Here is a 12,124-nt window from a genome sequence, read left to right on the forward strand (position 1 = left end):
GTATAAGGGCTGGAGAGATGGCTCAGATGCCAAGATCACACACTGCTCTTGCAGGGGACCTAGTTCTGTTCCCAGCACCCACATAGAAGCTAACAAGTGTCCTTAACTTGGTGGTGCTCGTCTTTAATCCCAGCACTCAGAGGGCAGAGGCAGGTAGATTTCTTGAGTTCAAGGCCAGCCTGGTCTGCACAGAGAGTTTCAGGACAGCCAAGGCTATAACAGAGAAATTATAACAACACAGAGTCCTTAACTCCAGTGCCAAGGATCCAGTGCTCTCTTACGGTCTCCCAGCACCAGAGTCAACCTGTCCAACTGAAATGTGAGCCTCTAGACCAACGAACTGCAGAGCTTGGGAGATGAGCTTTAAAAAAATTAAAGAAAACCCCCACCTCTCCAAAAGAAAGGCAACTTGGCTGGAGTTAGACCTACAGCTGCAAGCACCTTCCTAAAAATCCTAGGAAGAATTACACACGGCTAGACCAGGAGACGATACTTTGTGTCCTACTTTGTTTATTTTATATAGTTGGTGGTAGCCTTTATTTGTTGTTTTGTCTCTTTATGTATATTTTTGATAGGGTTTCACTATGAAGCCCTGGCTGGTCTATACCTCATGATGTAGACCAGACTGACTTTGAACTTACAGCAATCCTTCCTCTGCCTTTCAAGTGTTGGGATTACAAGGCCTGGATTAAATTATTCAAGGGGCTGGAGAGATGGCTCAGTGGTTAAGAGCACTGGCTGCTCTTCCAGAGGTCCTGAGTTCAATTCCCAGTCAACCACATGGTGGCTCACAACCATCTGTAATGGGATCTGATGCCCTCATGACATCTGCTGATGTCATGTACATGCAGAGTGTCATGTACATGCAGAGTGCTCAAATATACGAATAAGTAAATCTTCTTTAAAAATTTAAAGTATTGTACCTTGGTGTGGTGGCTCATGCCTTTACTGTCTGCACTCAGAAGACTGAGGTCTACAGAGTAAATTCCAAGACAGCTGGGCTGCACTGAGAAAACTTGTCTCAAACAAACAAACAAAACCCAAACAAACAACCAAAAACCACAATAAAAATGATTTATTTTTATTTTTTAATCATGTCTTTATGTAGGTGTATGCATCTGCATGTGACTACAGGTGCCCAAAGAGTCCAGAAGAGTATTAGGTCCCTTGGAGCAGGAGTGAAGGCATTTCTGAGCTGCCAGATTTGGGTGCTATGAACAGAAATCTGGTCCTCTGGAAGAGCAGTGTATATTCTTAACCACTGAGCCATCCCTCTAGCTTTATAGTCATACATGTGCACATATATGAATATATATCGAATATATGAATATGTATATAGATACAAAGCTTGTAGCCCTGGCTGTCCTGGAACTCACTTTGTAGATCAGGCTGGCTTTGAACTCAGAGATCCACCTACCTGTCTCACAGTGCTGGGGTTGAAAGCATATACCACCACTGCTCTGCTTATTTAAAATGTTTTAGTGTCTCATAACTACACACTAAGACTCCATTACTGAAGACACCACTCACACTGATGGCAGGACATAAAGAAACCAACCTCAACCTGACCAGGAAACTTCCTCCCTGCCAGCTAGCTATCATGGGGCAAGAAGGTTCTACTCGGACTTCTATGGGGAGGAAAAAACATCAGCGGTCTTACCCAGTACGTGAACATTTATATTACAGTTCTGATGCCCCAGGCAACATGTGCACAGTGATGCAATAAGGGGACAATTGGTGTCAGGAATCCCACAGGAAGGGAATTCACACCTGAAACCATACTCCAGCAAAAAAGCCCATTGCTAACCCAGCTCTCTAGAGGCAGAGGGAGACAGGTTTCTGTCAATTCCAGGCCAGCTTGGCCCTCGTAATAAGTTCCTACGAAACAAGAAAGAAAGTCAGGGCCACATGATGAGACCCTAGGGTTATTTTGCTCAATGGACATGTCTTCGACTGCATTCTAAATATTTATATTCATAGGCCTGGGCTTCTCCCAACCTTGGCCAGAGGATCTTCTTTTTAAAGTGGGTTATTAGTTAAGTGCAGAGACTTGTAATTAGTGAAAGTACTAAGAAAAAGGTACTGCATGCTCCTCCCTAAATGGGACATTTGTATCAACTCCCCATCCCCTCTCCCCACTCCAATCTCAGGGAACCTTGAGGAAGAGAAGCAGAAGATGTATGGGATGGAGGATCGGAGAACTGTGAAATGCTGTTTTCTGGCTATGACTTGTCTGTCTCAGAGCTCACAGCGGCTATGGTAAGCTCAAGGGAGCCAAAGTCCAGCATAGAAGGGGTGACATGCCACACCCCTTACTGAGGAGCTGAGGGTGGCATGCCATGTCTCCTGACATACCCCTTACTGAGGAGCTTCGGGCAGCTACTGGCTGATGGGGAAGGGAGACTCAAAAATCTTCCCACAAACAGGTTGTCCCTACCCCACTGGGTCAGAACTAAATGAACTTATCAACAACAAAAAAGTCTCGAGGGAAACATATGGGGGGGGGGAATTGGAGGAGAGAAGTGAGGAGTGGATAAATTAAATTGTATTCTGTACATGTATGAAGTTTTCAAGAAAAATTATAAAATATTAATTTCAATGATTACACAATAATATGTCTTTCCCCTTATATTTCTTTGCACAAAGGAGAAACACTTTTTTTTTTTAAATATAAAAACTACCAGCTGTACATGGTAGTTCACATCTTTCATCCCAATAAAGGCAGCAGAATCTCTCTCTGGGCTAGCATGGTCTACATAGTGAATTCCTGGCCAGTTAGTGCTACATAGTAAGATCCTGTCTCAAAACAAAACAAAACAAAACAAAAATCTTTGGGCTGGAGAGATAGTTCAGTGGTAGCACCAGCTGCTCTTCCACAGGACCTGGTTCATTCCCATATGGTGGCTCACAACTATCTGTACCATGGGGTCCAGGGGATCTGGTGGCCTCTTCTGCTCTCTATGTGCACCAGTCATAGTTCCTGCCCTGTGAGTTCCCGACCTGACTTCCTCCAGTGCTGAACAGTGCAGAGGAAGCATAGGCCAAATGAACTCTTTCCTCCTTAACTTGCTTTTGATCATGGTGTTTTATCACAGCAATAGTGACCTTAACTAAGACAGCGTGCATGTGCATGTGTGCTTGGTTGTAAATGTATATATTGTGTGGTTGTACTTATGTATGTGATTCTAAGTAAATATTCTAAGTGAACAGTGTGTGCAGGTACTTGATTGTAAGTGTATACAGTGTATACATGTGTACATGTACTCGATTGTACATGTATACAGTGTATACATGTGTGCAGACATACATGCAGGCAAAACACCCACGCATGTCAGAAATAGCAAAATTAATGTTTAAATGGGGGCTGGAGATGTACAGTTGATAGAATGTTCCTGGATTTGATTCCTAGCACTGACTCAACTAGATGTGGGAGCTCATGCCTGTAAACCTAGCAGTAGGGAGGCAGACGCTGGAGGATCACAGACCCAGGGCCATCCTCAGCTGTATAGGAAGGACTTCAAAGCAAAAGACTGAACCAAAAAGGTTGGGTTTTTTTGTTTGTTTGTTTTTTTGTTTTTTTGTTTTTTATAATTAGATCTGGCTTTTGGTTAAAACCAACTGGAAGTACTTATTTGGTCATTCCATAATCAATGCATCCAAAACCCAGGAGACAGCTGGGCTGACAAGCTTGTTTAGAACACCTGCGATACCAAGGGCAAGACCCTGGGTTTGATCCCGTTGCCAAAATACTAAGTTACACTTAAAAAGAATAAAGCCAGGAAATGGAATTCACAAAGGAGAGGAGCTGGGGAAGGAGAGCGCCTTAGTGGGGTGTGGCAAACCGGTTTTAGCAAGTCATCCTGTTCCATTAAGTGCTTAAATATTAATACTCTATTCCAAGATTCCGGTGCTAGGGATGCAGTTGGCAAGACACTTACTAAAGTGATAAGAGATGGAGAGAAAAAAATGTTCCCTCCAGAGGTTTGTATTAAAGAAAACCAGAAGAAAGTCAAGCAGCAGCAGTGATAAATTGGATTGTGGTCCCGTGATTGTATAGCATACAAGGGACCCTGAGCCCTCATCAGCCTCGGCACAGAGGAAGAAAATGGGATAGGACCAAGGATGGGAGAGGAAAAAGGAATTCTTTAAAAGAGATTTATTTAATATACATATATGTATATTATATATAATAAATTTATCTACATATCTATATACATATTTGCACATTTAAATGTATATTTATATGTAAACATATACACACACACATATATTCTTGCATAGGAAAACATGCTAATACCAGTTACCCTCCATCAGTATGGTTTTTATTTCGTTTGATTGTTTTTGGGAGACAAGACCTCACACTGCAGTCTGGGCTAACCCTCAATTCACGGGTTAGTCTCCAGAAGGCTGGGACTGTGGTGGGAGCCACCATGCTGCTTTGGTTTTAGGCTTATAGTTGCTGTTTTATTTTGCTTTTTTACTTAAAACTTTTCTACAGTTGTGGTAATCCATGTCTCCTAATTTTGTGGTCCTGGTCTTTAAGTCTGAGCTCTCTCTCTCTCTCTCCAGCCTACTCTGAGCACTCAGGATGGAGGGCCAGCCTGGTCTACAGAGTGAGACCCTAGATGTCTAAACAACAACAACAATTTTTTTTCCAAAAATAATAAAACCTTTTTTAAAAAAAGAACCAGGCTTGTCCTGAACTCAGAGACCTTCCTGCCTCTGCCTCTGCCTCCTGAATGCTGAGGCTAAAGGTGTGAGCCACCACACCCAGCCCAGAACGTCTGAAGTTCTTTTCTTTCTTTCTTTCTTTCTTTCTTTCTTTCTTTCTTTCTTTCTTTCTTTCTTTTTTTTTTTTTCTGGTTTTTCGAGACTGGGTTTCTCTGTGTAGCCCTGGCTGTCCTGGAACTCACTCTGTAGACCAGGCTGGCCTCGAACTCAGAAATCTGCCTGCCTCTGCCTCCCAAGTGCTGGGATTAAAGGAGTGCGCCACCACCGCCCGGCCATAAGTTATTTTCTTTTAAAAGATTTATTTATGAATTTTATGTGTGTGAGTACACCTTAGCTGTCTTCAGACACACCAGCAGAGGGCATTGTATGTGAGCCACCATGTGGTTGCTAGGTATTGAACCCAGGACCTCTAGAAGAGCAGCCAGTGCTCTTAACCCCTGAGCCATCTCTCCAGCCCAAATATTCACTTAGAATCACATACATAAGTACAACCACACATTATAAACATTTACAACCAAGCACACATGCACATGCACGCTGTCTTAGCTAAGGTCACTATTGCTGTGATAAAACACCATGATCAAAAAGAATAGTAATGGGGGAAGGCACAGCCCTTTGTGGGTGGTGTCAGCCTTGGGCTTGTGGTTCTGCATTTTATAAGAAAGCCAGCTGAGCAAATCATGGGAAGCAAGCCAGTTAAGCAGCACCCTCCAGGGCCTCTGCATCAGCTGCTGCCTCCAGGTTCCTGCCCTGTGTGAGTTCCCGACCTGACTTCCTCCAGTGCTGAACAGTGCAGAGGAAGCATACGCCAAATGAACTCTTTCCTCCTTAACTTGCTTTTGATCATGGTGTTTTATCACAGCAATAGTGACCTTAACTAAGACAGCATGCATGTACATGTGTGCTTGGTTGTAAATGTTTATAATGTGTGGTTGTACTTATGTATGTGATTCTAAGTAAATATTCTAAGTGAACAGTGTGTGCAGGTACTTGATTGTAAGTGTATACAGTGTATACATGTGTGCATGTATCTGATTGTAAGTGTATACAATGTATACATGTGTGCAGGTACTTGATTGTAAGTGTATGTTTTTGGAGTATCCACAGAAACCAGTAGGGGTGTTTTTCTGAAAGAAAGAGGCTAAGGAAGAGAAGTTCAAAAAAAGACTACTTTTCATTATAAATTTTATATTGTTTGAATTTTGTTACATCTTTCTATAAGACTTATGGAAAAATTAGATTAACAACTGTAAAATGAGCTGGGTAGGGGTGGCACATGCCTTTAATCTTAGTACTCAGGAGGCAGAAATAAGTGGTTCTCTGTGAGTTCCATGCTGTAGTCTACAGAGTGACAGTCAGGGATACACAGAGAAACCCTGTCTTGGACAAACAACCCTGTCTTAGACAAACAAACAAACAAACACCAAAATTATAAGATGAGCGGGCCATGCTGGTACATACCTATAACCCCAATACTTAGCAGGTGAGGCAGGAGGATTGCCATAAATTCAAGGCCTGCCTAAGCTACATATCAAGGTTGTTTGGAAAATAAAAATTAAAACAACTGTAAAAAGATAAAAGTTATGCAAACTATTTAACGGGGCTGTGACTATAGCTCAACGGCAGAATGAGAGCTTAACAAGCCCTGGCCTCGAACTAGCGCCTTCCAGAAGTACATGAACGCATATCATTTATGATATAACTTTATAAATCACCTCTACATATGCTGAGAATACATGGAATTCTGGGTGCAGTGGCCATACCTTTAACCCTATCACTTCAGGAGGCTGAGGCAGAAGAATTGCTGTGAGTCTGAAGCCAGCCTGGGCTACAGGGGAAGACCCTGTCTCTAAGAGGGGTTTGGGGAGCAGCAGGGTGGCTCATGGGCAAAGGCACACACTGCCAAGCTTGATCTTCAGAACCCACACAATAGGTGAGACTGCTTTCTGTAAGTGGTCTTCTGACCTCCTGGGTGCCATGGAACACAAACATGCCTACACACACACACACACACACACTCACAGAATAGTTAAATTAAAATATAACTTAAATGTTTTTAAAGAGATTTAAAAAAATCAAGAACAACAACTCCCCCCCCCAAACCAACAAAAGAACAACAGAAACAAACATATAATAACAATTCTCTTCCTAGAATGGTAAAGTAAGATATTTTTTTTTTTGCATCTTCCGTGTGCTTTTTTTTCTTTAACTTTGCCAACAATTAAATGTATTAAGCTTATAATTATATTGTTTCCAATGTTATTTTTTAAAAGTCTACCTTAATTCTCTAACTTTGATCCACATCCATGTTTCTTCCACCCAGTGGCCAAAAACAGAAACACAGCGCGTCTATCTCAGACCAATGATGCGTCTCTCTTCTCCACCAATGATTCTTCACCATGCTGCCTGGAGCCAGGCATCTAGCCAACGGGGGGCTAAATATAACTCTCCAGCCAGCCTGGCCCCTCCCGCAGCCCCCCCCCCCTCCGGGAACACGGGAACCAACACACAGAAATCTACACACACTCGTTCAAAACATTCCCAGTGGTAGGATTCCAGAAAGTGCAAGACGAAGAAAATGGCGGGCGCTCTCCAAATGCTGAAGCTGAAGGGAGCCTTTATCTTTAGCCTAGGCTGGAAAGGACTGAAAAGGGAAGATGGGCGGGGCTCTCGGGCCGGCTGAGGAGGAGAAAAGACCTTCAACACCTAAGAAATGGTGCATTTACCATTCTTGTGATCAACCATGACAAATGTTATGACTTAATTACTTCCTATTACTGGCCTGGCCCCTCACCTCCAAGTCAACTCCAATTTCTAGCTCATTTTATTGTTTTGGGTTTTTGGTTTTGTATGTAGCCCAGCAGCCCCGTGGGCTCAAACATGGTCTTCCTGCCTCCATCTTAAGTGATGTGTCCTAAGATTTTCATTAGCTAACCATGGTGGTACATGCCTGTAATCTCAGCACTGGGCAGCTGAGGCAGGGGGAATCACCAAGAGTTTGAGGCCAGTCTGAGCTACACATCATTTTTATTTTGTTGGTATGTTGTGAGGTTTTTGTTTTTGTTTTTGTTTGGGGGCAGGGTTTCACTGTGTAGTCCTGACCGGCCTGGAACTCACGGAGATTCACCTGTCTCTGCTCCCAGTGTTCGGAGACTAAAGGTGTACACCACCATACCCTGTTCTGTAGTGTGTTATAAAGGAGCATTATTGGAAGGTAAAGAAATTAACACAGAGCTAGTAAACACTATTTGTTTGTTTCTGACGGGACCTTGCTAGGTAGTCCAGGCTAGCCTGGGACTCACAGTCCTCACTCCTGCCCAAGTGCTGAAATTAGCACCTTGGCAGCCACGCCCTGCTAGAAGGGTACCTCTCTGATGGTTCACCGCTGCCTCTGCCCAGGCTTCTCCTAAAGTTTCAGATCACCACCCAGATCTAGAATTTCCCCAAGTACAATGCTCCTACAAATTCCCAACACCAAGCAGAGTCTGAAACCCAGCAACTTGCTGTGTTTGTTGAATAAACAGATATTGATTAGAAAGAACTACTACAGGCCTAGGGGTTAGATATTGATGAGGAAGCACTACTACAGGCCTAGGGGTTAGATATTGATTAGAAAGAACTACCACAGGCCTAGGGGTTTGGATGAAACCATTAATAAGAAGGCAAAGTGTTTAGAACTTCCAAATTAGACTTGTGCAGAGACATAATGTATTAAAAATGTATTTACTTTTATTGTATGCATATGAGTGTTTCTTTACATGTATATATGTATGTATGTGTACCATCTGCATGCCCAGTGCCTGTGGAGACCAGAAAAGGGTAGTTGATTTCCCTGGAACTGGAGTTACAGACAGTTGTGAGTTCATGACTGAACCCAGGTCTTCTGTTAAGAGTAGCCAGTGCTCTTAACCTCTGAGCCATCTTCTCAGCAATTCCTGCCCCACCTTTTGTTTGTTTGTTTGGTTTGGTTTTTGGTTTTTGGAGACAAGGTTTCTCTGCATAGCCCTGGCTAGGCTCAAACTCAGAGATCCACCTGCCTCTACCTACCACGTGCAGGGATTAAAGGCGTGTGCCACCACCACCTGGCTTCTTCACCTTCTTTTTTAGACACCATTCCTGTAGAGTCCAAGTTGGCCTCAAAGTTCCAATCCTTGTGCCTTAGCTTCCCGAGTGCTAGGATTTACAGGGTGTGCACCACAATGTTCAGCTAACTTTTTAGCTGTTAATCTGTTTATTTGGGAATGCACACCTGCAATGCCACTCAAGAGGCTAAGACAGGAAGGCGGTCTCAAGCTTGAATGTGAATGACCCTGAACGACACAGTGAGTTCTAGGCCAGCCAGGGCCGGCCGTACAGCAAGACACCCTGTCTCAAAAAAAAAAAAAAAAAAAAAAAAAGAACTGGGGCCGGCTAGAAGGCTCAGCAGATTAGAGGTGACTGCTGCTAAACCGCCTGACTGCCAGAGTTCCATTCACGGGACTCACTGGTGGGAGGAGAGAAGTGAACTCCTGCACATTGTCCTGTGACCTGCACTGGTGTTCTGTGGTATGTGTACCCCACCTCCACTAATTAATTAATTAATGCAATTTTAATGACAGAGGCTGGAAGGTGACCGGGTAAGTAAGCACACGGTTGTGCATGAGAGAAGAGCTGGATTGAATCTCCAGCACCCATGTAAAACCTGGGCATGGCTGTGTGTGCCTGTAACCTTAGTCTCGGGAGGCAGGGACAGGTGGATCCCAGGGGATCCCAGGCCACAATAGTAACTTCAGACTCAGTAAGAGACTGTCGCAAGGGAACAGGTGGCCAGCAACAGAAAAGAACACAGACGTCCTCCTTTGGCCTCTGTATGTAGAGATGCATCATGCATGCTCGCTCTCTCACACACGTGTGAATGCACACACACACACACACACACACACACACAACATAGACTCCAACTCCCCAAGCAAAAGTTAAAAGCAGAGATGACTTATCATGTGCCTGTTAGCGTGGTGCAGTTTATGCACGGTGTCTCATGTGATGGGTACAATAATCTAGGAGTTAAGTATTGTGACTCTCACTTCATAAAAGAGGAAACCAAGGCTCGGAGTGGTCTGGCAGCTTGCCCATAGTCAAGCAGCTATGACATGGTGAGCAGTTTCCAACCCAAGAGGCTCTGACGGCAAACCCATACCCAGAGTGACCAAGGGACAGCAAATGCCAACTATGCGTCAGCTCCTCCTCGACACAGCCTTGCCTCTGCTTGCTGCATGACCCTCCTCTCTCCACGCTGCATTTCTCAAAGTGTTTCCAAGTAGAACCAGCCTTTCGTCACCCCCTTGTCTAGCCCCCACCCCATTGCAGGAGAGGTTCTTCCACAATCCCTTCAGAGGGCCTCCTTCACCCTCCTCCCCCTAGTAACTTTACACCAGCTAATGGCAAAGCTTGAGAAGCTGCATGGTGACATGCTCCATTAGCAATATCCCAGCAGCGTCTCCCCACCTCTGGGATGCTCTCTCCCAGCCCTGCAAGCTCCACATTCTTTCTAGCCTTCTCTGCAGACTCTCTCCACAAAGTACCACAGCCAGGGCGCCATGCTGTCTTTGAACCCACTCTGTGTTTCCTTCATTAATGTGTCCACTGGCTCAGGAAAGGTCCAGGCACCCCGTTATGGTTTTGTATCACATGTGCTGATTGATGTTAATGAGGAGCAAAGATCAGGGATCTAGAGACCTGCTCAGTTGTTGAGAAAGCCTTTGGTAAAACCCACCAAGCACCAGGCCCTATTCTATGGTGACATCCTTGGGGGTTGTTGCTACGGTAACACCTGGGAGTCACTAGCCACAGTGAACACTGCCTCAGCGCTGCATCTTCCTTTATGACACTCTCCTCAAAGCTAAAGAGACCCTTGCCTTCCCTTCAGGACCCTCGAAGTCACGATGGTGGCACATGCTTGCAATCCCAGCACTCAGGAGGCTGAGACAGGAGGACAGACAAAGTGCAGCCTGGAATACACAGAGTTCCGGACTGCACCAAGGCATATAGGAAGGTCTGTATCAAAATCAAAACAGAACAAAACAGGGCCAGAGAGATGGTTCAGTGGGTGAAGGTGCTGCCTGGCATTATTAGTTCAATTTCCAGGACCTACATGGGGGAAGGAGGACACTGACTCCTGAAAGCTGTCCTCTGACCCTCACAGGTGTTCTGTGGTACGTGCACACCCACCACGGGTATCAAACAAACCCATCATACAACAAAATAAATAAGTGTTATGAAAAAAAAGTCCGGGCAGAGGTAGTGCACGCCTTTAATCCCAGCACTCAGGAGGCAGAGGCAGAGTCAGGTATATCTCTGTGAGTTCGAGGCCAGCCTGTTCTACAGAGTGAGTTCCAGGACAGCCAGAGCTACACAGAGAAACCCTGTCTCAAAACACCCCAAAGCAGAATCCACTTATCTTTTGGGAGATCTGAGGAAAGAAGCTTGGACAGCTGAAAAGGGGGGTGGGGGTGAAGACAACTTTGATTGATTCCTTGCTGTCCCCCTCCCCCACATCTGGCACTGATGCAGTGGTCCAGGCCGGGAGAAAGACGAGGGAAGACAGACAGACACATGAGCCCTGTGAAAACGTCAGACCGGATTCTACGTGCAAAAGAGCAACCCAAGACAACAGCTCACACACACTGTGTCCCACCAGCCTTCTACTACGACGAGGGCTGCTGCTGACTTTGACTCCAGAAAGAGACAGACCTACAGAGCTGTCTCTCCATCTTCCTGTCCTACCCTCTGCAAGCTGAATGCAGCCCAGGAACTGAGGGGCCTCTGAAGCCTAGAGCTACTGCAAGGCTGCACGGAGAAGGGAGCACATCACAGGAGGGAGCAGAGGAGAGGGGAGCACTTCACAGGAGGGAGCAGAGGACAGGGGAGCACTTCACAGGAGGGAGCAGAGGACAGGGGAGCACTTCACAGGAGGGAGCAGAGGAGAGGGGAGCACTTACAGGAAGGAGCAGAGGAAAGGGGAGCACTTCACAGGAGGGAGCAGAAGAGAGGGGAGCACTTCACAGGAAGGAGCAGAGGAGAAGGGGAGCACTTCACAGGAGGGAGCAGAAGAGAGGGGAGCACTTCACAGGAAGGAGCAGAGGAGAAGGGGAGCACTTCACAGGAGGGAGCAGAAGAGAGGGGAGCACTTCACAGGAGGGAGCAGAAGAGAGGGGGAGCACTTCACAGGAGGGAGCAGAGGAGAAGGGGAGCACTTCACAGGAAGAAACAGGGCTGTGGCTCTGGGGAGTCATCCTCTCCTACTCAACCCCAGCTTGTCCTCCCTCAGCTTCTAACAGTCCTCAGCAGGCAGTTCCCCGAGCTTGCTCCCAGAGAGAGCTGGAGTAGAAAACAAGGGAGAGGCGGGCAGGAGTTC

The 12,124-nt window shown here is 45.5% G+C and overlaps 1 protein-coding gene across 1 annotated transcript in view; it reads right to left on the reverse strand.

The window, feature by feature from the left end:
- Kif5a (kinesin family member 5A) overlaps positions 1-12,124 on the reverse strand; it is a 36,512-nt gene that overhangs the window by 21,872 nt on the left and 2,516 nt on the right. The gene's annotated exons all lie outside the window — the stretch shown is intronic.

The sequence above is a fragment of the Arvicanthis niloticus genome, chromosome 22, assembly GCF_011762505.2.
Source record: "Arvicanthis niloticus isolate mArvNil1 chromosome 22, mArvNil1.pat.X, whole genome shotgun sequence".
Lineage (NCBI taxonomy): Eukaryota > Metazoa > Chordata > Mammalia > Rodentia > Muridae > Arvicanthis > Arvicanthis niloticus.